Below are 25,300 nucleotides of genomic sequence, written 5' to 3' on the forward strand. Positions count from 1 at the left end.
AGAATCATTAACACACCAAAAAGGAAAGATGATCAGAAATGCCCATTAACACAGGGGAGGAAGGAATCTGTGATGTGTAATAGAACATGCCAATCAAAGGTACAAATTCAGGAAAAACTCCAGTTAAATTATGCAAAAATAATGTATTGCTGAAGAGAGGTATGAAAATATACCAGAATGTTAAATCACTATATCTTTCATACATGAGTTTAAAAAAATAACGATTCTACTATTTTAATAATTCTATAATATCTTTTGTTAAAATTGGGAGGATCTCAATAAAATATGAATTTCTGTTGAAGAAACAGTTACATAACATTTGCCAAGTCCCTTGATTACAGTTTAGCTTCTTTTTTATGTCTTAAATCCAAATAAAATCAAATCTAATGCTTTAAGTTTCAAAAAGCATGCGAATTGTTTCTTCCAAATTATGTTCATGCCTAGATGTTAATTTATTATTCTTTTTATCCATATTCACAGAATTCTGAAATAATATTAATAAAACTCATAAAAGATTATTTCTTGGTGATGAGATTCGTGGGTGCATAGATGTGATTTCTTGTTTCCTTATGTTCTTAGTATTGCAAGAATTTTTTTTTACTGAGAATTTATTCATTTTTTATTTTAAAGAAAATTGTTATAGTGTTTACTGAATGTAAAAGATTATTCTAGGTGCTTCACAAGTATTAACTCATTTTTATAACACCATACAGTAAATAGTATTATTATATACGTTTTTTAGATAAAGAAACTAAAGCACAAAAAAAGTCAAGTACCTTGCTCAAGATCATACAGCTAGAAAGTGGCAGAGCCAGGATTCAAACCCAGAGAGGTAGCTCCAAAGATTATATACTTATCCACTAAATTGAGCTGATTCAAATAAATCATTTCAATAAAGTATCCAGTTTTAAAAGGATATAAAATGTCATAATATGGAGATACAGCCTTTAAAAATTCTGATATAAACAATGTAATAGTAACAAGTCATCTTTAATACTTTGTGACAATTTTAAAATGTTTTCCTCAATGTAGTCCTTATAGATAACTGTCACATAAATTCTCAAGATCTGTAAAATTTAGGCCCTATCAGATGGTAAGTGCTTGACATAAATTTAAATTATAGTTTGTAAGATATGAGTGATCTAAAACTGCAATAATCAAATGCACCAATATGAAATAGTCTTATTTTTTGAACATGGCTATATATTATATATATATATTTGACTTGATCCTGATTAAAAAAAATGATGGATTTTTTTCAGTTTCTTTGAATTAATTCTGTTTTGCATTACAACTGAAGAACTGTATTTTTTCCTTCTTATTTTTTCCTTATTTTGCAAACTTTAATTTTGGAACAAAATAAAATAAACAAACAAAAATACAATATATCATCCAAACCTGCTGCCAAACTAGGTAGGGTATGGGGGCTTGATGCCCTTATTTCCTGCCTTAAGATGCTAAGGATAGGAGAAAAACCACTAGAACATTAATCAGCAGAGGAAGCCAGGTGGGAAAGGGCCATTCAAGGCTACCGTAGGAGCCATGGGGATACTATATAGAGGGCATATTTCTCAGTGGCAACTCTTATTCTAATTCTTAGATATGAGATGCATCCTCATCACCCTCAAAATGGGGTATCTCATCAGGAACAGCATTGCTGGGTTCCTCCACTGTCACTCATCTCCATCAGTGACTAGGCCTAGTTTTATCAGGTAGTAGTGGTGATTGGAGTTGGTCTGAGGGTCCTTAAGTGAGAAGCCAGGAGAGAGCAGCGCAGTTTCAAATAGCAGCACCACCAGGTCTTTAACATCCTTGTCATTTTTGTCTGCCTCTGCCTTTTGACTCGGTGTCTTCACAATGGGGTGGTCAAGGTTGATCTCTAGGTGCTTTTTGGCCATCAAGTAGCTCATGGTAGAATTGTTTCAAAGTTCCTGGGCCTTCATGATCTGCTCCATGTTGACTTTGGTATGGTAGCAATGCAGTGGGGTGAAGACACAAGCCATTGTCACCTTCTCAACCTTTCTATCCAAGATTTTTTTCATGAGTTTGCAAAGCTTCTCAAACTTTGCCTTCTCTCCTCCATTTATGTATTTATTTTTTTTCCTCCTTGTCCTCAGATAGCTCCAGGCCTTCCTTGGTCAGAGAGATCAGCTCTTCCCATCAACTCCTTGAGCCGTTGCACACAATAATCATAAATAGGCTCAGTAATATATATTACTTCAAAACCTGCTTCTTCACACACTCCACAAATGCGGTGTTGGCCACTTGCTCTTTGCTTTCACCAGTAATGTAATAGATGGATTTCTGTGTCTCCTTCATGAGACGTACATGAGAGAGATTTATTTAATGCCTGGAAAGATATTAATACACAAAAGAGTATTTATAATCTCCAACACTGTGTGTAGGCAGTGAGTTCAACTCACTGTTTATAAAAGCTCAGCCCTTCTGCATAGTTAGAAAAAAATTAGATCAAGAAATCTAAGGAAAATATACTTCAGTGCATAACCATTCAGGAATACTTACTAGATCTAGAAGGAAATACTACCATATATGTGCCATACATGTATAGCCATTTTACCCACCGTCCAAGGTTACATTATGAAAAACAATGCTTCAAAAAAACTTGAGTGGGTTGGAATTCTATCTGTCCATATTTTTTATGCCAGTTACTAAACCATCACTCGAATCTTTGAAATTAAATCTCCCTGGCTTTAGATTTCCTGAAATCAGCTGCTACTTAAGAGTTCAGCCATATGCTGTACCTCACAAGTCAGTTCTCTGAGGAATGGTAAGTAGGAAATTGCTGTGTTTCATCTTTAGTTCTAGTTTAATTTTCCAGGAATTTTAAAAGTTGACTCATTATTTTCCTTGTATCTGCTCTCAGACACACATCTGTTATTCATCTGCCAGAGTTGCTCCCCTTGAAACTGAAGTTTGGAAGCTGTCTCTCCCCTCAAAAAAGAAACAAGTCATTCGAGGCAAATGCAAGGACTGGAAAAATGGCAGAATTTTAACCAGAAATAAACTTTATACACTTAAGCCATTAAGAGATAGCTCTCAGAAATATTTTCCTAAATCTAACATTTACTTTGGATCACTTTTATTTAATTGAAAATAAATAAATCCTGTAATTTTCATAGTTCCACACACAATAGACGGAGAATTTCTCTAGATGTGTGAGGCTTCAGAGGTTCCAACAAAGACACATATGTAACTGGTAGTATTTATTCAGAACATGAGTATGTAGGATTAAAAAGTTACCAGTGTAAGATGACAGTGTATGGGGATCAGAGTCATCTCAGATGGTCACATTATTAACTAAATAAATGGACTTTTCAAATGCTGTGATGTTTAGTCCGCAGAGTAATCCCAAAGGATACCCGTAAATACTACTGGGTCCAATTTTCAGATTTGGGAGAAATTTTGGAAAGGATTAGTAACTAGCAATTGCCAAGTCAGTATAATAGATGCTCATTCATAAATATACATACACACACAGTTATATATCAATTAATGATGGAGATATCTTCTGATAGCTGAATCATTGGGCAATTCTGTCATTGTCCCAACATTATCAAGCATACTTACACAAACAAAAAGGAAAATGATTTCACTAGATAATAAGTTCATACAGAACCACTCTCACATGTGCTCTATCACTAACTGAGAAGTCATTATACTACATGTAACTAAACATGTTTTCAAATGTGTATATGTCTGTAGGTACACATTGTGAATGTGTAAATAAAGTCACTGTGAACACTAAATCAGCAAATACTGAATTATTGTTCTTAGGGGAATTAAAGGATCAAGAGCCTAAAAGCCTTTGGTCAGAACATTTTCATCAACTGATCAATATATAACTTGTATTAGTTGTATTTCTGTCTAAAAACACCTTATTTTATTTATATGGTTGATCCATTATCATTGAACTCACAGACAATGGACTCATTTCTGAATGAAATGTATCTCAGACGCATTTTCTCTGTAAGGCACATCATATCCTTCTTGTACTCAGAAACATACCATAGCACTTCAGCATTATGCAGTGAAGTCATTAACAAAGCATAAAATGCTAAAAACATGATAATAACTAGACCACAAAATGGACCTTTTTTGAGACATGGAGCTGAAACAAAAGAGCAGAGAGCTTCTTTGCTTGAGTTTAACCAGAAGCATGCTCTTTGAGCAACTTGAAATCCTCACCATATCTGTGAGTGATAGCAAAAGTGCTCTGAGTACTGGTTTTGGGATTCCAAATTTTAGCAAGTGAAAAAATTCACATATACAGATTTTGCAAATGATGATGACTATATTTGCTATTAGATCTACTGAATATCTATACACATCAACTTTCTAGTTCCCTAGGATCTTTATCATTATTTTAGTTTTTTAAAAAAAATGTGAATGTAGAAAAATAAATCCATACAAGAATATTGCCAGAACTGTTTAATACGTGAAAACTATATCAACAGAAATCAATGACATACTTTTATCTACATGCATATATATGCATGGATGCATACTAGCTATAAAACATTATTTTGTTTTGAGAATCTTGGAAAAGGATAAATGCATAGCTCTTTTTCTTAAATATTGAGTATAGTTATATAGCATTTTCAATGGTTGTGTGCCATGTTTTCACTAATTTCCAATGTATCTATTCTTAGCATTGTGCTAAGAATTCTTAATTATATACATAATTATATATTTGTGTATTATTTTTATATATGTTTAATTATTTAATAATGTAGAATCATCATTGCAATAAATTTCTAGAAGCAAAATTTTGTTTTAAATGCCTATTGAAGTGCATGCAAGAAATATATGTCCCAGTCTTAACCCAGGTTGTCCATGTTCTATCCACTCATGTCCCATGTTAGGCAGTACCAATTTTTCAGTTTAACTTGATATTGTAACTTATTACCTAAGTGGGAAACCTACTCTGCAACCAAGGGAAGAGAACTTATCACAGGATTCACAAGTAAAATGTCACAGAAAACCCAGAATCAGTTCCAGGAGAATTACTAGAGTATAATAGTTAAATAGCCAACCTACATGGGTTCTATGAAAGTGGCTGTGGTGGCAGCCTAGTTTTTGAGTATCTGTAGATCCCCATAGAAAAAATAGAATAGTTTGGTAGCAAAACCCTAACTCCATGAAGAGTGTAAACAGTAAACTTAGGGGGCAAGAAGAAAAAATTATACTTACATATAATTATATAGCATCTGTATGACAGAAAATAGCAAACCAACTGAGCAGGTTGAGGACAGAATTCCAAAACAGCAACAGGTAATCACTGGTCATTATGAGAAAGGCACTGAAGTTGGGAGAATGCTTCTCCTGCTCCAATAACAAAGGAGCACAAGCTACTCACAGTAAGAATATACCATGGGAAAGGAGAAGCTTTCAGGAAACTTCAAAACTGATTCTTTTGTCTTCTTCCTAGGACAGAACCTAACACTAAGGAAAAACTGCTGGGTGGGCAAACATCAGCATGTTTGGGAAAAAGGAGATGGAAGAAAATGTTCCAAAAAAAGATGGTGGAGGGGCATGAAAGAAAAAGGGAGCTCAGAATTCTCATGAAGAAGTTCTCCGAATTTCTGAATATTACAAAACAACAGTAGTACTATAAAATTGTAAAGCTTCCCTGAGCCATAGCCCCTTCTAAGGTTCAGGAGAAATAATATGTAAAATTAAATGACAGAAATGTGAGAGGGCTAAATCTCAGACAAATTTTTATAAGAAAAAAGAAAATGAGAAAAGTATATCTAGCAATAAGCACATAAAGGGTTCCGAAATAAGTGCTCAAAATCATACCACAATATAGCTATTATTTCAAAATGAGCTAAATTACTATTTATAAACTCACATATGAAATGGCAGAACACAAAAGACAACTGGATATGAACTAAAAAGGATCACAGCAGATAGAAAGAACCCAGGAGTTAACTCTGAAATGAAGACTTCAGGTATCAAGTGGAGAAACAAATGGGTATAAATATTTTAAAAACGATAAAAAGTATTTGGGGGGGAAATTTCATGTACTGACAAAAATGATCCGGTGCATAGGAAACAGAATGCTGTGGAAAAAGAAGCTGAAGGGAAAAAAATTATTAAAAATTAAAATTTAATAAAATTTTGTTCAAATAAAAAAGGTTAGAAACCACATGTTGAAAGAGTACAACATGTATCTAAGAGTATGAGTCATAGTTGACCCATCCAGGAAAAACAAAAACAAACATATTTTAGTGATTTTTTTTATTTGAAGAAAGAAAAAGATGAGGTCATGTGATTTCTAAAAAAGAGAAAATTCGTTTATCACCATCAAACTTTTCATCAGCATTAATTTATACTGGAAGAAAATGGAATAGCATATTTTAGATTCCATGAGGGATAAAAATAAAATTATACTAATACAGGTAGGATTATTATATCTAGTAAAACTCTGTGAATTCAGTCACACAGTAACGCTATCACCCTGAGAGGACTCAGGAGACTTTGTGGGTAAAAGCCCTTCCAGGAAAATCTGTGGGCATGAGCTTGACAACCAAATCAATTAAAAGGTCAGGGACATGGGTTCAATCCCCAGCACCACAAAAAAAAAATAAATAAATAAATAAATAAATAAAAAAGTTCAGAGACATAAGTTTAGTGGGATATGTCACTTGTAGATCAAGACTTAAATAGGATTCAAAGGGAAAGTGATTTCCTGTACTGATGACACACCCAGATGATGTAGCTCTGGAGACCTAGCTGTGCACATTTCTTTGCCATTTTATTTACCATGATTGGTAGGTTGAAACTGGCCATGGTCAGAACATTTACACCAAGCAGATTAGCAAATGTTACAAACAGGGGAGTTTTGTTTTGTGTGAAAAGTGGTCGTTCAACATTTACAATCTGTCAGTTTAGCCTGGGCTGCTGTAACAAAATACCACAGAGTGAGTGGCTTAAACTATAGAAATATATTTTCTGAAAGCTCTGGAGACAAGAATTCCAAGGTCAAAATATCAGGAGGGTTGGTGATTGGTGAAAACTCTCTGCTTGGGCTCCAGATGATCATCCTCTTACTACTCATTCACATGGCCTTTCTTCAGTGTGTACATAAGAAAGAGTCAAAGACACAGAGCAAGCCAGAGAAAGCTAGCTCTAGTGTCTCTTCTTGAAAAGACAATAATCTTACTGGGTCAGATCCTCGTCCCTATGACTTCACCTAACCCTAATTACTACCTCAGAAAAACCATCTGCAAATAAAGTCATACTGATATGGAATTTCAGCGCATGAACTTAGGAGGGGGAGAGGATACAAACATTCAGTCCGCAATATTTACCATTTCCCCACATCAACACAGAACCTACAATCACACACTGCCCAGAAAATGGTCTTGAAATACCATTTCTCACAGAAGGAAATCTAAGCTGCTTGGCAAATTGGCTCATTTCAGGATGTGGATGTTAATGTACAGGATGTCTCAAATACTTGGCTGTTCCAGATAAGAAGCTATCAATAACTAATAAAGTCACTTCAAAGTATTCAGGCATCAACTTAAAGGGGCCCCTGCTGGACAAATATGGGATAATTTCAGCATGGAAAAAATAGTAAGTGCAGGTGTTAAAAAGTATAAATCCATGACTTCATAATACTGTTTTTAAAGAACTCCCTAAGCTTAAGAGTACGCTAGGAATTAATTATCTTGAAAACTAGTAAAACAAAGAGAAAGTTTTTTTTCTGTCTTTTACATGAATTATATTCTTGAAGAACCAATCAAGGTAAGGTATGACAGTATGTTTTACTAAAGAATTTCGTATATAAATTAAAAACAAAACATTGTAGATGATATTTTTATTTCTTAGTCTCACATACATTAATGAATTTAGTCATTAACTATAAATAATTTCTAATAATCAAATGATACACAACCAAATACTCTATACCTTCACTTGGGAAGGACACAATACCATCTATGCTCCTGTCAATGAGGTGAGACCTAAGTCTCATTAAGCCTTTGGATTCAACTTTTGGTTTTCAGAAAATACAAAGGTGAAAATCTTTAACTTAATTATAAATGTTTACTCTGTAAAATCCAGAAACTATAGGAAATTGTACAGACCAAACATCCTAGAAGTAAAGAATAGGATGAAGACTAAAAGAACACATTACATTAACATTTTGAAATGACCTAATTAAACTATGGAGTCTAGGAATACATGTCTGGGTTGAATCATAAACACAAACACATACACATGCACACACACACAATTGTCCAAAAAGTAAGGAGACTGATTGTGCAGAGGGAGCAAGATGGTTTAAACTAGAATGTATCACGGATAGGAGTCCCTAGAGTGGTTGACAAGGTTATATTTGTTGACCTTTTAATTTTAGCATACATTTGATATTGGTGATTTTCTGTATTAGTGTTTTATTCTGCAATAAGTGATTTTTCAAACTAGTCTCACAAAAGATCTGGACAAGAAAATAATATCAATGTCAAACCAGAAGCTAATATTTGTTGCAAATGCATACTTAAGATATAGAATGCAATAATTGAACCAAACTATTTAAGTGAATCTTATAAGATACTGATTAACTGTATAAACTTCTACCAAAGAATTTTCATTGCTGTTGTTGTTCACACCTTGTTAAAGAGTAACCTAATCTAACTTTATTAAATTAATGAATGAATTTTGCTGAATTGACTGAATGAACTACTGTTCTGAATAGTTGAGACAGATGCACACTTGACTAAACTGCCTTGAAAGTAGTGTCTAGATTCCAGGTTTATGAAATGAATATCACTTAGACATTAAAGAAATTACTATGATAACATGTACAGATCCTCTACTAACTACAAAGGTCTTTGTATTAAGGTCATCCAATTTATACCTTAATATACAGTTCCTCAAACATGCTTATGCATGTCCAGGCTGAAATGTTTGCCATCCTGAAATCAGAAGAAAGTATTTTTTCCATCTGCATGATGATTTATTCATGAGTCAAATCAAAGAGGAATCAATGCAAGAATTAATAGAAGGTTTCCCTTCCATTTCTCTACTCCTGTCCATTCCCATTTCCACCTGCAGAGTCCTCAGTGCCAGGCAACATCTCAGTGTGAGACTGTTAGCCTCAGATGGAGTTTGACTATACCCCCAGTCTACAGCTGTAAGCTTTCACTCAGGATCAGCTAGAACCCTGATCAGAGAGGTAAGGAAGCATATTAGCAAAGGGAGTCCTACCTGAGGACAAATGACTTTGTAGGATCTTGAAATTTCTCCAATGGTCTTATTGTGCAAAACTCTATGAAGCAATTTGTACAATTCTGAGCTCCCCAGAATTTAGGGCTTCATATTTTTGTGGATATTTGATCATATTTAACCTACAGTTTTCTTTCAAATTTCTATTCATTTTATTCTATTAAGTCCCCAATCTTGGAAACCATGAATTCATTCTTTCTTTGTAGCTTTGACTTTTAAATGGCCTGCCAGCACTTAGTTATTGCTTATTCATGCTGTGTTTACTTAGCTCTGCTTCTTCTAAGTCACTCTCATTATTGCCTTAATCAGAGCTGTTGAGCTTCTGTGAATCACCTTCCTACCACTGTCACCACTGGTAGTAAAGTGCCAAAACTCAGAGATAATTATTGTTTTGCATTTATATTATTATTACTTTGCATTTATATAGCCTTCTTCATTTGATATTTTATTCACAGCAAGTCTTGTCTAGTTATTCTTGTTAAGCATGTTAAAGAAATCAGAGCATTGCATAAAGAAATGCAAGAGGGACTTCATGGGTTATTTGACTTCATTCCTCCATTTTCAGCTGAGGGAACCGAGTCCACAAGAGACTGGCTGAATTTCCCAAAGGCATTTGTTTGTCCTCAGGCTAAATTAAGGAACAGTTTTCCAGACATGACCACCACCAATTAATTTAAGAAAAAAAAATTAAATAAAATAAGATATAAATACATTAATAAGTGAACTGGTTAACAAATTATAAGTCATGATCTAGAGTAACAGCTACACAATTGTGGCTACCATATGGTGAATAAGATATTGACATGACATCCTCCGAGGACAGCTGTTGCCTGACTCTGACTACTCTGGGTACTAGAGGCTTGATTGTTGAGTTTTCTTAGATGACATATGTATTCATAATATATCTCAGGAAGAGCAACAGGTAGAGAATTTCTCACTTTAGAGATGGCCAGACCAACTTCCTTCAAACTCCTATAGCACTCTGCCCTGGGTTGCCATCCCATCACAGATATTTAGTCTCAGTTTGTACCACTTTTCAAATTTGGATTTTAAATGACTATTTGTTGTCTACAGTGTGTTCTTAAGAAATGTTTCTGACCTGTTTTGTTCGTTAACCAAGAAAGGTGTTTTCTTTCCTTCTTTGTGCAATGTGGATCTTAGAGGATGGCCTTTTGTTTCAAAATAAAAATTGCTCAAAGGGCAAATTTCTCAGTGAAGTTCAAGTTGCAAGTTTCTCCTTGGGATAAAAAGCATGATGTCATGTAAACTTTCTTTATATGACCTCATAGTGTTAATAATTTTAAGTTTTCACTTGGTTGCCACAGAAAAAAAGGAGAATGTCTGCTTATTACATAATTAATTAAGAAGCTATTTTGGTCAGCTCAGGCTACTCTCACAAAATACCATAGACAAGACAGCTTAAACAATAGAAGTTTATTTCTCACCATTCTGGAAGCTTTGAAGTCTTAAATCTAGAGGCCAGATGATCTGGTGTTAAGAGCTCACTTTCTGGTTCATGATCTGCATTGTCTTGATGTGCCCTAACCTAGGAGAAGTGGGTGGCAATGGCTCAGGGGACTCTTCTATGGCAACAGTAATCCTGATCATAAGGGCTCTTCCTTCATCACCTCTCAAGGGTCCCATGTTTTAATTCATCACTTTGGGGTTTAGGATTTCACATGAATTTGGCGGGGGAATATGAGCATTTGGATCAAAGAGTAATATGAATATTCTTTAAGTGTTGATATTTAAATTTAGAGAGAAAAATATTCTTGATCTTCTCAAAATCAAAATAACAGTTTATCAGTTGCATTATTTTATTTTTAATTGACTTTTTAAAAATAAATGAGAGCAGAATGCATTACAGTTCTTATTATACATATAGAACACAATTTTTTATATCTCTGGTTGTATGTGAAGTAAGTTTACATCAATTCATGTCTTCATACATGTACTTTGGATAATGATGTCCATCACATTCCATGATCCTTGCTAACCCCTTGCCCCCTCCCTATTCCTCCCACCCTTCTGCCCTATCTAGAGTTCCTCTATTCCTCCCATGCTCCTCCTCCCTACCCCACTATGAATTAGCCTCCTTATATCAGAGAAAACATTTGGCATTTGATTTTTTGGGATTGCCTAACTTCACTTAGCATTATCTTCTCCCACTCCATCCATTTACCTGCAAATGCCATGATTTTATTATCTTTTATTGCTGAGTAATATTCCATTGTGTATATATGCCACATTTTTTATCCATTCATCTACTGAATGGCATCTAGGTTGGTTCCACAATAGTTTAGCAATTATGAATTGTGCTGCTATAAACATTGATATGGCTGTGTCCCTGTAGTATGCTGATTTTAAGTCCTTTGGGTATAGACCAAGGAGAGGGATAGCTGGGTCAAATGGTGGTTCCAGTCCCAGATTTCCAAGGAATCTCCATACTGCTTTCCATATTGGCTGCACCAATTTGCAGTCCCACAAGCAATGTATGAGTGTACCTTTTCCCCCCACATCCTCGCCAACACTTATTGTTGCTTGTCCTCACAATAGCTGCTATTCTGATTGGAGTAAGATGAGATCTTAGAGTAGTTTTGATTTGCATTTCTCTAATTGCTAGAGATGATGAGCATTTTTCATATATTTGTTGATTGATTGTATATCCTCTTCTGAGAAGTGTCTGTCCAGGTCCTTGACCCATTTATTGATTGGGTTATTTTTGTTTGGTTGGTTGGTTTTGTTTGTTTGTTTGTTTTGGTGCATATGGATTTCCAGTTTTCCCAGCACCATTTGTTGAAGAGGCTATCTTTTCTCCAACGCATGTTCTTGGCACCTTTGTCTAATATAATTGTAGTTTTGTGGGTTAGTCTCTGTGTCCTCTATTCTGACCATTGCTCTACCAGTCTGTTTTGGTGCCAATACCATGCTCTTTTTGTTACTATTGCTCTGTAGTAGTTTAAGTTCTGGTATAGCGATGCCACCTGCTTCACTCTTCCTACTAAGGATTGCTTTAGCTATTCTGGGTCTCTTATTTTTCCAGATGAATTTCATGACTGTTTTTCCTATTTCTATGAGAAATGTCATTGGTATTTTAATCAAAATTGCATTAAATCTGTATAGTGCTTTTGGAAGTATAGTCATTTTGATAATATTAATTCTGCCTATCCAAGAGCAAGGTAGATCTTTCCATCTTCTAAGGTCTTCTTTGATTTTTTTTCTTTAGAGTTCTATAGTTTTCATTGTATAGCTCTTTCACCTCTTTCATTAAGTCAGAACATATCTCAACATTGTAAAGGCTATCTACACTAAGCCCCAGGCCAACATCATTCTAAATGGAGAAAAATTGAAGGCATTCCCTGTAAAAACTGGAACAAGACAGGGATGCCCTCTTTCACCACTTCTATTTAATATAGTTTTTGAAACACTGGCCAGAGCAATTAGACAAAAGAAATGAAAGGGATACATATAGGAAAAGAAGAACTTAAATTAGCACTATTTGCTGACGATATGATTCTATACCTAGAAGGCCCAAAAACCTACACCAGAAAACTTCTAGAACTAGTAAATGAATTCACCAAAGTAGCAGGATACAGAATCAACACCCATAAATCAAAGGCATTTCTATATATCAGTGACAAATCTTCTTAGAGGGAAATGAGGAAAACTACCCATTTACAATAGCCTCAGTTGCATTATTTTAGCAAACAGTAGGTGGTTCATCTGTTAATATACTTGTCATTTTGGGGTGATGAAAGCTACACAGGTATTAACTAAATAATTAGAATTGGTATTTCATATATATTTATTATGCAGTTAACTCTGATATATTCTATGATTCTGCAAAAGAGATATAGAACATAATTTAGAACCACAGGAGCTACAAACCTAGTTCAGGAAACAAAACTAACACATCCAAAATGATGAAATATTTAAGCACAAAGATGATAAATTCTATAAGACTTTGTGAACTGGAATAGTTCAAAATAAAAGAGATTTTTGGATTAGGATGAGATTTGAGATTGGTCTTTGACATGTGAGTAAGATTTAAATATACAGGTAGGATTAACTGGGCATGTGAGATGAAGAAGAATCTACAGGAATGATCACAAGGGGAAAACAATCATGCACTATGATGGAAACATGACTGAAACTTCATTTTATAGAATAATGGGAAATTATTACTGCTCTTGAATGAAGAATTCCAGAAAATTTGTATCCTTGACACATAATTGCTCAATAAATTTTCATTTAAAATGATCTAAGAAGTGTATTCATCTCACTCATTGACTATACCAAAAAAGTGACACGGAGGCCCAGAGAGGTCAGGACACTTGTCAAGATCCCACTTGTAGGTAATTGCATACACTCATCAATGTTCCCCCCACTCCTGCTCCCTTTCTAGCATTGGAACTTTCCAGAGGGTACGAGTCATACTAAGTTCACTTACCAAAATCCACTAGAGTCCTACTGGAAAGCTCCTGTTGAAGGCAACAGAGAAACAGAAAAACCTATATCTCTCTAGAAATCATTGTTCAAAAGGAAGGGCACCTCTTCAGGTGAAAAGATGTGACTCTGACTTCATCCTCCACATGATTCACACACAAAGAGACTGAGACATTTTTTTAACACCAGGGATTAAAGCTCCACTAACAGCTTTTCTTTGAGGAAAAAGCCTTCAGTTCAACCAGTGTATGACAAGTGTCCAAGGTGTCCCAACAAACTGACCACTTCTGACCATCCTGTTTATGCCTGTCAGAGTTTAGAGGGTAAAGGCCATTCCTCATTGACCTTTATTTGTACATCGTCTCAAGGAAATCCAAATGTTTTGATTCAAAGTGGATAATGCCTTTTGATCATCAGTTACTTGCTTCATATCCTTCCAGACATCTGGCTAGTCCAAAAACATAGCCAAATTTGACAAATGCAATAGTTTCCAGATCCCTTGACATTTTCACTATGAATATTAAGCTGATGAATTAAATTTATCTCTGTACAGTCACGAATTTTATTTTTTCATAATATAGAAAACAGTTTTATAGTATCCATTTTTCTTAAGGTAAATATGATGTAATTACTTTATTTTAATTTATAACTCCTTCAAGATAAGCTTTATCTTTGTTATTATTGTTTGTGGCTTTCCATGTTTTAGCCTGATATTATAATAACATGAGTTGACCTGTGTCACACTGAAATCTGATGCCAGATGCCATTTCTATACTAAATAGTCCACTCAGATTGATTTTGACCCTGTGGATTTTCTTTTGTTGTATTCACAGTGCCTAGTGCCAAAAGTAGTACTAAAAGGCATTAATTATATATGTATATATTAGCCCAATTTTTTTATATTTTGTTTTGAAATAGGGTCTTGCTAAGTTGCTTAAAGCCTTACTAAGTTGCTGAGTCTGGCTTTGAATTTGCAATCCTCCTACCTCAGAGTCCTAAACTGTTGAGATTACAGGCATGCGCCACCGTGCCTGGCAAAAAAAAATGTTTCTTGAATGAACTATTATGCAACATGCTCTTAAAAGTAAAGCAAAGAGATTCTCTGTTAGTGTCTAGCTATGACTACAACAAGGAAAATAATATTAGTAAAATCCTTCATGTAAGAGGTCGTAAGACTTATTTGCAATATGCATTAAACACTTTAATATCTACTATTTCATATAGACCTATAGCGGTTCCCATCATTTAGAACAAGCAGGTATTTTTATAGCCCCCCCCCTAATTTTTTTGATTTATTTAAGGTCACATATTCAGTAAACAGTAATGTTCTGACTCCTGATTCTATGCCCTTTGTTTTTTGGAACATAAAATGCTACACTCTGAATTGTTTTGGGTGATATCAAACAGTGTAATAATTTGCCCAATGACTTTAAATTTTGTCTTTATCAGAATTAAATAAAATATAATTTTTTATATGAAAACTACTAGTTTCTGAATTGTGAGCATTTAACTGGTGACCTACTAAATAAAAAGTGCAATAAGAAGTGTAACAAAATTTACCAAGACATGACATGTGTCAAAATGAAATGAGAAATGTCAATAGCTATTTTTGTTTATTGTCCCCGAATAAGAAGTTCCAGCCTTTGTGTCTTTTAAGATATACAACGTTCCAATTTATTAAAATCATTTTTTAATCAGACCACATGACACAGGCAGGCAATGTTAAATAAAACATCTGCACATCTGACTTGCCTTCCTTGACTGATGTTGTTCCACAGAGAAATGTCATAGGCAATATACCTGCTGGAAACTCAAATAGCAGCATAAATAAGATATAGCCACGGAAGATTTAGAAAATCCTAAAATAACTATCCTGCATTTTTAATTTTTCTAAACTTATAATCAGGCATCATATTTATTTTGCATTTATAGAGATGTACATCCTCTTCCAAAGCCATTTGCATAGGGACAGATGCTCTGTGGTGAGCAAATATCAAGGACATAATGAATTGGAAGTGACAAGTGCCTTCAGCCAAAAGTCCAAAGGGAATTGTCATCTTGAAATCATACATAGCAGAAGGAGCCAAGGAAAGAATGAAATGGCAAAACTGCCAGTGTTAATACAAAAATTAAGCTCAGGGGTTGTGTTACACCAAGCTAATTGGACTAGCAGTGGTTTTTCCTTCATTTTGAATTAAGTGTATTCAAAAAGACAGGATGTGCTGGAATAGTCTCCACTGGATTAGAGGAAACAAGAAAGCTGAATCAGCAACATAATCAAGAAATTTTTGTTAAAGGGATATGGTTGTACTAAGCAAGGAATGTGGCCGTACTAAGCAAGAAAAATAGTGTGACTTCATACAAACTAGGACAAACAGCATTGATCTGAGGGAAAGAAACCATTAAAAACAAAATATGGATTGAGTGGCATGCCAGGAGGAGTTTAGACAGCTTTGTGTGTAGATGAAGCTCCTGCCTTCTGTGAACTTCAACTTTAAGAAACACACATAACAGGAATATTAAAAATAACAATATCCACTATCATTACTGGTGACGTTCCCTGAGCTATTGAATAATGTAAATAATAAGCAGCAGCCTTACATAGATTCTCCTCCAATTCTCACAGCAGCACTAAAACATTGATATCGTTTCCTATTTAACATTGAAGAACCTGAAGCTAAGAAATAATAACTCTCTGGGCTTTATAGCTAACAACAAGTGGGTAGAGTCAAAAAGATCTCACTTCAGCCTGCATGGTGGCACAAGCCTATAATCTCAACAGCTCCAGAGGCTGAGACAGGAGGATTGAGTTCACAGCCAGCCTCAGCAAAAGCAAGGTGTTATGCAACTCAGGGAGACCCTGTCTCTAAATAAAATACAAAATGGAGTTGGGAATGTGACTCAGTGGTCAAGTACCTCTGAGTTCAATCCCCAGTACCAAAAAAGAAAACTCACTTCAAAGCCTGTGGGCTATCTCTCCATGTTATCATCTCCTATATTAATCACAAGTCTACTGGAGTCATTAAACAAACGTTGTATTGATCCTAAACAGAACTGGATAGTGAAAACAACATGTTGATAATATGACAAAACATAAATGACACTCATAATGTTAACAAAAGTGATATTTATGATTACATACAGTATTGCTAGCCCATGCATTTCACCATGATTGCAAAACTATTGTATGAAAGCATTGAACATGACTCAGTTATAGCTTTGGGAAGTGCAAAATAAAAATGTAACTGTGCTCTCTCATAATTCCTCTCCAATGACTGCAATGAACTTAATATTTCCTATTATAATAAGCAGTGTCTAATAATAGATGTAAAGGTAATCTTAATGATTTTCCTCTTATCATTTCCCGATTTATAAAATTCCATAATATTTAGTCAATGATAAAAAAGATCAAACTTAAAGGCATTTTTAATTTGTTCAGACATTCTAAAATGATAATGTGTTGTAGATCCTCAATTAAGAATAACACAGTGCCATTTGAATAAATGCAAAGATGCAATAGGAATGCTCAAGGATTCACCTAAATCAACCCTATGATCTATGGAACAGCATATATGAGGGCCACATCAATCTTCACTAAGGAGAAAAATGAGATTAGGCAAAAATATCTCACATATTCTTCATTGTAGATAACACTTTTCAATTGCAATTTCTTTATTAAGCCTATTAGAGTAGGTAAAATTAGCCCACGTAATAAATTAAAAATTAAATCTTAGAGATGCTAAATGATTTTACAAAGATAAAACAGTCACTAGTGGTTGTCATATTTTAGTGTTTTGTTTTAATTAGAAGTGGATGTGTTAAAAGTGAAAGTGAAAGAGAGTATAAAGAAAATAGCTACTACAGTTTCAATTTTTGCCTTGATGAAATTATTCATCAGTTATGGAAATCTAATAAATGATTTCAGGTGGTCAATTTTGCTTGATGATTTCTGTTTTAGGCCAAATATGTCTCTGAGAGTCACATGGAGTTTGTTTCATACTTGATATTGGAAGAACATTTTGGACAAAAATTGATGAAATTGTTTAGCATTTTCCAAGACTCCTGTATTTATTCAACCCTCAGATGCTGAATGCCATCCTAGCTCATGGAAAGAGTTCATAATCATTGTTTTTCTGACAGAATAAATGACCATCAAATAAAAGACTAAAGTAAGTTTTCATGTAGAAATTATACACAGATATGTGACTATGGATGCTTTATGTGAATAAAAAAGTGGCTGGTGGTGTAACAAGTAGTTTAAAAAGTAACTCACATTCAGAAACAAAAAAAAATGTTCTTAATCTAATCTATACTACAATTTAAATGTACAAATTCTGTAACTATAAAAGAACCTTCATTATTCATGATGTCAATGCGAACAAAACAAAAAATATACAAAGTAATTTTTTAGAGCACATCAGATATCTAAGGTCTTGAGCCAATCTGGAAAACTGAAATCCACGAAACATCAAGCCCTTGAGAACAGAATACAAGGACTGTCCACATTTGGCAGAGTATTGAAGGAAATGGCCAGGCCATCAGAGAAGATGGTATGAAGAAAATACTGCCATTTTAACAAGTTTTTGAAGACTCCGTGCGGACTGTCATGACTGTTTATGATCTCTAAGGAACATCACACACAAGGAAAATCAACACCCATTCACCCATTCCTTTATATAGGTATTAAACATGCATAAGAACAATCTGGAAGAGAGCAAGAGACTTGATTAAAGACAACTCTTCTGTGGTCCATTTTTAGAGGGTCGTCTAGTTTTGAGGACAGAGCAGTTAGAATCTAGAGAAATCCATGTGTGCTCTGTATCATTCCCCTTTCCTAAGTACATGGTGATAGTTAGCAACCACTGAGAAATAGGTAGCAAACATCCTCAAGGTAGACCTTCTCAGACATAAAGCAAAAGCCTCTGCCTCTAGAGAAAAGGCAGGTCATCTCTCACACCCAAGAAACTGGCTGCTACTGAAGGAAATACAAGAAAGTTTACTTTCATGTACTATGCATTGATACCATCATGTGCTGCTGGGTTTGAAGTGGGAAACACATCCCTAGGATCCTGCATTAATACAAAGTATATTTCTGCTGACACATGGGGAGGAATAAGAATTTCATCCACCTCAGATTCCACTAATACAAAATATGAATTGTTTGAACTTAGGAGGAACATGGAATTTGCCTGCTTTCTGGACTCTAGACAGTATAAGAAGTTACTTGCATTTGAAGAAGGGGCAAGAATGCTTTAAAAGGTCTAGCCACATGAAATAGCCTGCCTAGACTAAAACAAGAGCAAAATAAAAAAGAAACTGCTCTGACTCCACCATAAGAATTTAACTGAGTATGAAACAATATATTGTGGAAAGGGGTGTAAAATGAACAGACATGAGGAATCTGATGCGGTTTAAAGGTAGAACAGGAATGCTAAGAGAAACTCTTTAGCATCCTAGACCTTACTCTAAGCAGAAGGTAGCAGCAATTCATCACTGGAGATATTCGAAGTCTGTAATTTGCTTAATATAACTAAAGCAACAAGAAAGACAAATACAGCTCCAATACAGAAAACATTGACTCAACTTCTCAAAGTAACAGTCTGGCAGAAGAAAAGGCAAGTGTTTTTCCAGAAAAAAAGATAGTTTTGACTTCAGTCTGTATTATTTTGACATGAAAAGTCTAAAACTAGAAGATGCAGGAAAGAAGAAAAATGAACTGTCTTCAAGAAATAAAGTGTTAAATCAGACCCAAGTATTTGTTGAAATGTTGAAATAACTAGACAAGTAATATCAATAACTAGACAAAAGTAATACCAAAATCTAGAGGAAAACATGAACACCATGCATGTATAGGTAAAGAAGTTCGTCAAAGAGATATAATCAATAAAAAGAGCCAAAATATTAGAAATAAAAAGTAATGAGAAATGATAAATACTTAATGTTATGTATAACTAAAATAAGTAAACAACAAATTATATTCAAAAGAAAGAAAGGAAGGAAGGAAGGAAGGAAGGAAGGAAAGAAGGAAGGAAGGAAGGAACCATAGTAGATCACAGAAGGAAAAAAATCAAAGAGTACTGAGTCAAAATACCTCATCTTCACATGAGACCTGTAATCCCAGTGGCTCAGGAAGCTGAGGCAGGAAGATCACAATTCAAAACTAGCCTCAGCAATGTAGCAAGGTCCTAGAAACTTAGTGAGAACCTGACTAAAAATTAAAAAAATAAAAGATAAAAAGTGCTGGGGATGTAGCTTGATGGTTAAGAGCCTCTCAGTTCAATTCTCAATACAAAACAAAAAAGACTCAATCAGAAGTCCTTTTACTTTCCATCTGTTTATGTCCTCTAATAAATGTGTGGTTCTTATTATTGACAAAAAAATCTACGTGGTACTTTCTTATTTATTCAGTCTGAAAATATTTGAATTGGGATTTTATTTCATTTATATTTAAAACAGTATTGATATTTTTGGACAGAAGCCTTGACTTTTGACTTATTCCATCTTTTCTGTATTTCTGTTTTCTCTTACTACCTATAACTGATTTATGAATACTTTATCTTACTTTTTATGTTGCAATAACTAAATTTCAAAGAAATTTGAAAGATAGTTGACAAAAATGCACAGAAACCCAGAAATTGACATTACTATGATGTATATGTATATTTCTATAACATTTCTAATTGTGTAGCCACCACAATCAAAAATTGTGTTAACTTCATAGTGCATTTATACAAAACTGACTATGACACTACTGGATGAAATAATCTTATGACAACTACTGACATATATATGCCCTGTCATTGACTAAAATGTTGCTATGTGGGATATGAATATTTTAAAGCTGTGGTAGTAGTCTAGAATCAGGGAAGAATACAATCACAAAAAATATGAGTAAGAAATGGGACAGTATTACCAACCTTAAGAAAATAAGGGGATTATAATGGAATATTATGAGTAATCATATGCCAAAAATTAAATAATTTGATAAAATAGACAATTGTTTAGAAATATACACACTATCAAAGGTGACCCAAGAATCAATAGAAAAGCTATAATAAAAAAAAATTGAGCTAACTTACAATGTTAGTAATTTTTAAACTTCCTCACAAAACTGTCCAGAAACACATGGCCTCAGTGACAAATTTCTACCAAATATTTGAAGACAAATTGATACCAATTCTTAATAAACTCTTTCAAAATAGAGGAAAGTAGAAAGCACTTTCTTGCTTATTCTATGAAGTTAGTATTGTAGCATTACAAAACAAATATCTTCAGAGAATAAACAAAATATAGACTAGTATCTCTTGGGATGATTAATGTAAAAATCTTTTACAAAAAGCTAAAAAACAAATAGAGCAGCATATAATAATAATTATATACCATCACCAAATGAGATTCATCCCAGGAATGTGAGATTAGCTTCATAGTGATTAACATAATATAGGATATTAATGTAATACAGCATATTAACAAAGGAAAATATTCTATGATTCCTATCAATGGGCCTATAGAAATATTGTTTCATTATTTAAAAAAAAGAAAACTTGGATCCTCAATATAAGAGAGTGTCTTCAGAGTAAAAATTATCTATGAAAAACTCACAATAAGCATTACATTTAGTAGTAAAGTTGTGACATTTTTCCCCTAAGATCAGAAGCATGACAAGGATACCTACACACATCAGTTTTCTTCAGTATTATATTGGAGGTTCGATTCAAGTCAATTGGGTAAGAAAAGTAAATAAAAGACATCTCATTGAGAAAAAGACTAAACTATGTATTTCCAAACCATGGCATCTTATATGTAGAAATTTCTGTAGAATTTTGTTGAAGAATGAGACTTAATTAACAAATTTAGCAAAGTTGCCAGAAATAAGATCAATATGCAAAAATAGTTTCTTTACAAGTAATGAAAATTCAAAAACAGCAAAATTTAAAAATAAATATTTATAATGCCAAAAAACACAAAATACTTAGGAATGCATTTTATATAATATATGAAAGGCTTAAACACTAAATGTTATAAAATATTGTTGAAAAAATGTTTTAAAGAAATGTAAAAATACTCTTATGGATTAGAAGTCTTGGTATTGTTAAAATAACATTACTCATTAAATTTATCTACAGGGTCATCCATTCCTAGAACTTTTTTTTTTCAGAAATTGACAGCTGATCATAAAAATTGTATCAAATATACAAGGGACCAATAATAGTCAAAATAACTTTAAAATAGAAGAACAAAGTAAGACAATTCACACTACCATAATTCAAAATATGATATAAAACTAAGTTAATCAAGATAATGTCATACTAGAATAAGTCATACAGATCAATGGACCAGAATTGTAATTCAAGAAAAAAACCTTTTCATTTATTGTCAAGTGATATTAAATAAATAAAACCACACAAATCTTTCAAAATACTTGCTTTCAATTATACTGTTTTTATTGTTTTCCCAATTCTAATTTATTTATAATTGTCTTTATTATTTTCTTACTTATTTTTTATTATTTCCTTTTTTTTAATTTTTGAAAGACATTTTCACTAAGAATATACCTCTAGATTGATCTTATCTTTTAGCATTTTATTTTGTTGCCTTTGACTTGCAAAAGCAATGAGTCTTTTTTCTCTGGATCTAATTTTATCTTTAGCACTGATTTGCATCACTTGGATTATGATATGATTTTGTCAGCTGGGGATAGATATACAGGTATAGATACACATGCACTCATTTCGGCATTCACAGAACTTTCAAGATATAGGGGTTTATGGTTTTCATTACATTTTAAAAAGCTGGTTATATTATTTCTTCAAAATTTTCTGTGCTCTCCTTTCTCCCTAGTCTCTGAAACTCCAGTTAAAAGTGTCAAATAGCTTGATATATTGCCACAGGCCCCTGAGGCTCCACTCACCTTTGGACAGTCCTTCTCTCTGTGTTTCATTTTACATGATTTTTTTTTTTTTGCCATATCTACAAATCATTGTTCCTTTTGCATTTTCTAATATGCTGTTAATGTCATTCACTGATTTTTCATTGTTATTTCAAATAGTGTTTTTCTTCTCTAGAATTTCCAGTGTTTCTTTATTCTACTATTTTTCCCTTCATTGTCCCTTCTTTTAAATCCTTAAGCACATGTACCATTCTTAAGAGTTCTTTAAAGTCCTTGTCTGACAAAAATTCATTATCTCTATAGTTTCCATTGAATAAAATTTCTCCTGAGTATGGATAACATTTTCCTTTCTTCCAAATTCCTAGTAATTTATTTATTAGACACTGGACACTGTGGATTTTATATTCTTGACTGCTTTCTTTTGTATTCCTTTAGAGATGTTGAAGTTTGTCATAGTAGGCACTGGTTACTTGCAGACCTGCTTCATCACTTCAAGGCTTATTTGTTAGATACAAGTGATTCTGGAATACTGTTTTCTTAAAAAGATTCTAAAATAATCTATCACTTTTTTCTAAAATAACTTCTAAACTCCTTTATTCACTTTAAACATGCACTGATTGGTAGTCATCCAAAGTTTAAAGGAACCTCTGAGACCTGGGGATGTTGCTTAGTGCTAAAACCCTTGCTTAACATGTGTGAGGGCTTGAGTTCCATCCAGGTCATGTTACTTAAGCATGACCTGTTTTGGGTCTCTACTGAAATCCATTCATGTGCTCAATGAGATTTTCTTATGTAGCTGGTGGGAGCTTAAATAAATCTAAGCTCTGTACAATCTCAGAAAATGGTTTCTTCTAAATTCTCTGTAACTGGTCTTTGGCCTATAGCTTTTCCTTAACTCATGGATTTTACTTTTTATTTTGTTTTTGTTGTTTTAAGAGATGGAGGTCTGCCTATGTTGCCTATATTGGCCTGGAACTCTGGGCACCAGGCTCAAGTTTCCCTCTGGCCTTGGCCTCCTGAGTAGCCAGGACCATAGGCTCCTTCTTGGCCCTGGCTGGGCTTCACTGTACATGTGCACAAATCGTTTGTCAGCCAGAGATTAAAGACACCCCTGAGGTCCGCGAGTGTTGCTCAGTAGTACCTGTTTTGCACAAATGAGACCCTGGGTTAGATCCCTAGAACCAAAAAAAAAAAAAAAACAAGACAAAGTAACAAGTGTATTGACAGTCCCCAACTAAATTGTGGTTCCAGTACCAGAGCCCCTAGCAACTCTTCCTAATAGGAAATGAAGGGGAGCTGGACGTGAGCTTAGTGTGCCTTCCATGGCTGTTCCTTTTACCTGGGGAATGGAATAATGCACAGTTGTCCCACCTGTGGCCAGGACATCCTCATAGAGGAACTTGTTTATGCTGATGGATACCCATCAGGCTTGCGTCTAAGCAGTGCCAGTTTATGCTGACTTGATATTCCTTTGGTGCTGGGAGTCAGACTGAGAGATGGAAAACCTGCCTGGGGCAGCCCTAAATTCTTAAGGTGCAATTTCCCCACACCACCACAGCAGGAAACAAGTTTGAAGGTATTCACTCACCATCCCAGCCAAGGAGAACACCATGAGTTGAAAAGGTGGCCCTCCATTCCCTATGAGGCAGGAGGGAAGAGCCCAGCTGATCTACACAAGTCATGTAAAGAGACAGGATGTAGGTCCCTTTCAACTCCACAGAACTGGGAACTCAGTCAGCTCTCTCCTTTGGAGGAGAAAAATGCCTCAAAGTTTTTATACTGATTCAAGTCATCTGAGTGTGGTTTGAATTGGAGGTGGTACGAACGGTCGGTGACCAAGCCCTGCCTTTGATGTAAGAAAATTAAACTTGTATTCAAAATGAATGGGAGGCAACATGAATTACAAGCATTCACTACGCCAAGTCCATGTTTCCAGAGTTCTTTGTGCATTCTTCTTACTTTGGTCTTGCCCCCCTAACAACTTTGTCATGATCCAGAAATGGCCTCCATGTAGAAAGTCAGACCTTGTGTTTTCTCATCTCACAGGGATATGGTCTTACTCTGTCAGTCATCCAGTGTTTCAAGGTGGGTGGGGAGAACATTGTAAATGGGTTTTCCACTTCTTCCATTATATATGGTGAGAGACTATGCCCCTTATGTATTTTATGGATTTAAGAGAAGCTCTTATTCTTTAATTCTGAGGATGGTTTTGTATGGATATATATATTAAAATATTATTATCTACTTTTCATATGCTTAGTAAACATGTATTTTATGAATAAATAAGTGAATAATAAAAATTCTATATAATCTAGCTTTTTAAAATCTGACATGAGTTATACAATGAATTAGGACCAGAAACCTTTCACTGAAACATCTGTAGCCATGACACATTGAATTTATATTCAAATATATAAAAGATAGCAAACTTTGTGTATATCTAATATGAATACATTATTTAAAGGGAATCCTTTTTGGAATATTTGCCTTAATTTAAGGCTAATAATAATGGCTAAACAATGTACTGTTTGCTACATAAAATTAAGACAGTTTGGATTGAATGTTATCAAAAATATGCTGGCTGTTTGGTCCACCTGCTTTGTTCAACCCTACCTTAATTCCAGAAGTCAATTAAAAACTTTTATTTACTTATACATCAGAAGTCGACATTAAATAAGCAATTATAGTCTTTGAAATTCAGCTATAATT

General features: G+C 34.2%; 1 long non-coding RNA gene across 1 annotated transcript; it reads left to right on the forward strand.

Annotated features, from left to right (window-relative positions):
- The first annotated feature begins 1,632 nt into the window (after positions 1-1,632).
- LOC125613951 lies at positions 1,633-24,277 on the forward strand. Its single transcript, XR_007344561.1, has 3 exons — positions 1,633-1,742; positions 14,866-14,870; positions 24,244-24,277. It is a non-coding gene; the product is annotated as an uncharacterized LOC125613951 (long non-coding RNA).
- Positions 24,278-25,300: the final 1,023 nt, after the last annotated feature.

This window comes from Marmota marmota, unplaced genomic scaffold, assembly GCF_001458135.2.
Source record: "Marmota marmota marmota unplaced genomic scaffold, marMar, whole genome shotgun sequence".
Taxonomy (NCBI): Eukaryota; Metazoa; Chordata; class Mammalia; order Rodentia; family Sciuridae; genus Marmota; species Marmota marmota.